General features: G+C 37.4%; 1 protein-coding gene across 12 annotated transcripts in view; it reads right to left on the minus strand.

Moving 5' to 3' along the window:
* LOC122065327 overlaps positions 1-2,447 on the minus strand; it is a 41,397-nt gene extending 38,950 nt beyond the window's left edge. For 4 of the 12 annotated variants that reach the window (XM_042629120.1, XM_042629126.1, XM_042629125.1 and 1 more), the window contains exon 1: positions 1,647-2,006. The gene's annotated coding sequence lies outside the window, so the exon portion shown is untranslated. The other 8 variants (XM_042629121.1, XM_042629115.1, XM_042629113.1 and 5 more) reach the window with 7 other exon arrangements.
* Between the last annotated feature and the right edge of the window lie 1,252 nt (positions 2,448-3,699).

Genomic DNA, 3,699 nt, shown 5'->3' on the forward strand with positions numbered 1-3,699 from the left:
CCCCCCCCCCCCCAAAAAAAAAAAAATTTGGTCGAGAACACTGCTCGGTTAGGTAGAGTTCTATCTATCTATCTATCTATCTATCTATATATATATATATATAGGTCATATGATAGAAATGAAATTCCTTTACAAAGTTCCCGCCATAATGCATAGAAAAGTGGTTTTTCAATAATAGCATCTTTTCATGAATGATGTAGGAGGGCCAGAAAATATCATTAATATAAAGCAGAAAAAGAAAATGCCAAAAAGTAAACTGAACAATAAACTAGAAAAAGTATTAGCGTTCTTCCAAAGGCTCCGTTTGGTTGCAAGGGGATTAAAGGGGAAGGGAAGTGAAATTTTCTCACTTAGAAAAGAAATGTTTGTAATCACTACCCCATGTGACTATATCATTAACTTCAAATTATTTCATATTTGGTTATTAAATTTTTACTTTACTTTGTATCCAAAACCCTTTACCAAAATATGTAAAATAAAAATTACATTAAAATGTTTCATTACTAATATGGTTAAAAAAATGAAGTAGTTTATATAATAACATGGGATCACATGGAATAATGATTACAAAAGTTTCTTTTTTCAGTATTAAACTTCATTTCCCTTCCCCTCAAATGTCCCTTGCAACCAAACATAGCCAAAGGGAATCTTGATAGCTCAGTAGCTCATCATACTGAAAAAAGGAGAAAGAAATAAGGAATGACATGGATGGATCTCAATCTCAAGGTCCTACATTGTCCCCCGAAAAATCAAAATCAAAATCAAAATCAAGCCGAACCACGAAAAAACTTTCTACAGTGAAATTACAAAGGCTGCTAGCTGCATTTCCTGTTGAAAAAGGACACTCTTTTCTTTTTCTAATCTAATACATGAAAGAAACGATGATATAATCTCTCAAGTTTCCTATGTCAGATAAAGCATCCACACTTTTTCGGTATTTCTACCTACAAGCTAGAAACAGGTTTCATAACTTACCAAGAAAATCCGGAAAAAAAAAAAAGAATGAGATGTCTGTTAAGCGAGCCCTTCATCAACAAAACGAAATTGAATTACAGCTGTACAACGAGTTAGAGAGAGAGAGAGAGAGAGAGAGCAAAGCATGAAGAAGCAAACCCCTCAAAAGCTACCTCGGCCCGTGAAGTCGAAACTCAAGGCCCAGTAGAAGAGAAGGCTAGAAAGGAGAAATCAAAAAAGAAAAAGGGCAGATCTCGCCTTTCGGCATCACTAACTAAAGGAAAGTCGAAATTAGAAAGAGTTCATCACTGAAACTGAAAGGAGACGAAAATGAACTTCCACCTATACAACATCTAGCTGGTAAGGATTTGATTTAAAAAAATTAAATAAATAAATAAAAATCGTAGAAAGCATGACAAGGTCAGACGAGAGGTTAAGAGAAAGAGGATGGAGAAGAAAAAGGAAGGTAATAAAACAGACCAACGCGGCATGTGCTTTGGAGATATTCAAAAAATACCAATAAAAGAAGCAACGCAAACTAAAAGAACACTTTGCCTTTTCTATACCAAAAGCAAGCAAGAATGGTAAATGATTCAAAACAAATGGGTCGAAGATGTTTGCTTGAAATATTAAATCCGCAAGCATAATAGGGAGAATGTCAAAGGTGCAGATAACAGAATCAGAATACAAACCAGTATATTAGATCATCCTCTGCAACCCACCTTCAATATCCAAGCCGTCTGCCTAAGAAGTCCGCCAAGTTTCAATTTTCAAACTCAAATGCGGCGTACCTCCTCAGTCCCTCCAAATTCAAATCTTAATTTCTTCTTCCCCAAGTCCAAACAAGCATAATACAGTAAATATATGAACGAGTGTTGGCCACCGAGCAGGAAAGCAACAAAGATTTCAAAAATCGAATACTCAAGTTCTGAGAGGGAGAATAGGGACCAGAACCAGAACTCCAGGGTCGAAGTCAAGTAATAAATATGAAGTAATCTTTTGTTTTGTTTAATATGGGACAATTAAGAATACATAGGGAACAGAAAAAAAAATGACAAACGCTAAAAAGGTGCCACCTTTTCTGTCTTTTAATGCACGACGAGTAGTGACCCAAGGATGCCTTCTGCACACGACTACACGGGTAAGGCTCCATTTTCTCTAATTTTACTAGAGGGAAATGGAAATCTCAAGACCCAGAAAGGGCTTCCTCAGAAAACCATAGCGTCTCCTTTGTCTGAGAATGCACGGAACATTCGATCGACAACAAAAACTTCTTATTCGAATAAGATGGAGACCAATTCCATTCTGTTATCTCGTCCCTCACATCTTATTTTGGCATTCTTCAAACACACGCACGGTGACTGGGAGAGGGAGAGGGAGAGGGAGAGGCAGAGTTAAGACCTCGAGGTTGTTCGATATTGGACTTGGCGCAGCAGTGAGTCAGTGACTGAGGATGAAAAAGAAAATAGAGCACAGAAAATAGAGAGAAAAAAGCTTAAAAAAAGCAATCCACCATTGGAAATGGGAAATGATGCAAAAAATAATAATAATATTAGAATTGTACTTTCTGACTTTGTGGTTGGGGCGACTTTGGAGTGTTGGGCTTAGTGGAGTTTCACGAATCACGAGTCACGGAGTGGTCCTGCAATCACTGTTTACTCACGTGCTGCTAACCTGGAGTTAATAGTGGGACCGGCATCCACCACGGCTGAATGGTTGGACTGAGCCCGGAAACCTCTGAAATGAAATACTGTCAAGTCTCAAGTGTGCCAGCTTCTTTACCGATTGGAAGATGTTTTGGGTGGAAATCAGATCCTCTCAAGTAAAACCAATGCACATTTAAAGACCAAGGGTGCATGCCTGAATGTTGCTAGTTATATATATATTGGGTTCACTAAGGTACAGGAGAGGACTTCGGTCCAAGTAACCTCGCCGCCTCCCATTCCACCATTTCTAAAAAGTTTTAAGTATTAACTCACTAAATTACTCGGGGTTTAACCAAAAAAATTACTATGGCTTAATTACACTCACTTTTCTATACTTATCCAGTATATTTTTACTAATCCGAACTTGTTTTATGATTCTTCTAGGATAATGAAATTTCCCTTCTCTTTCTCCATTCATTATTATTCTCCCCCATCACTCCCTCATCCCCCTCACCCCTAGTTGATTGCCCTTCGTCACCCCTGGCCAGTTGTTGCCCATTGGCCCTTAATTAAGTTCCACCTTTGCATTGCTCCAAACTGCCCCCACTCCATCACTCTCTACATCGCTTCCCCCTCTGCGTTGAAACTCCTTTATGATCATGCTAATCTATCTTGCCTATGACTCCACACTCCAGTTAAGTACTAAGCTCTTCTATCTTTTGTGTAAACCTATATGGTTTTCATCCTCTTTTATGCTTTTATAAAGTTACTATTAGTAGTGATCTCACAATGGATGGCAATCGTCTTATGCCAGTAATTATTAGACAAGACAAATGGAAGTCTTTTTGAACATTACGATTCAGACTGGTAAGTTTTCATGGCCTAACACTACAGAGGCATCTGTGTTTGGTTGGGGGTATGGAGTGATGTCATTTAAGTTACTCAAACTCCTAAGGCATAGGACAGATATAGATGGATAGGGTAAATAACAATGAAATTAAGAACATTAGAATGAATACAAATAATTTGGTAAGTGAATAAACATGATAAAAATGAAAAAAAGAAAAATAATGAAGCAATGTATTTTTTTTTTTTTTTT

The sequence above is a fragment of the Macadamia integrifolia genome, unplaced genomic scaffold (genome assembly GCF_013358625.1).
Source record: "Macadamia integrifolia cultivar HAES 741 unplaced genomic scaffold, SCU_Mint_v3 scaffold1974, whole genome shotgun sequence".
NCBI classification, from domain to species: Eukaryota; Viridiplantae; Streptophyta; class Magnoliopsida; order Proteales; family Proteaceae; genus Macadamia; species Macadamia integrifolia.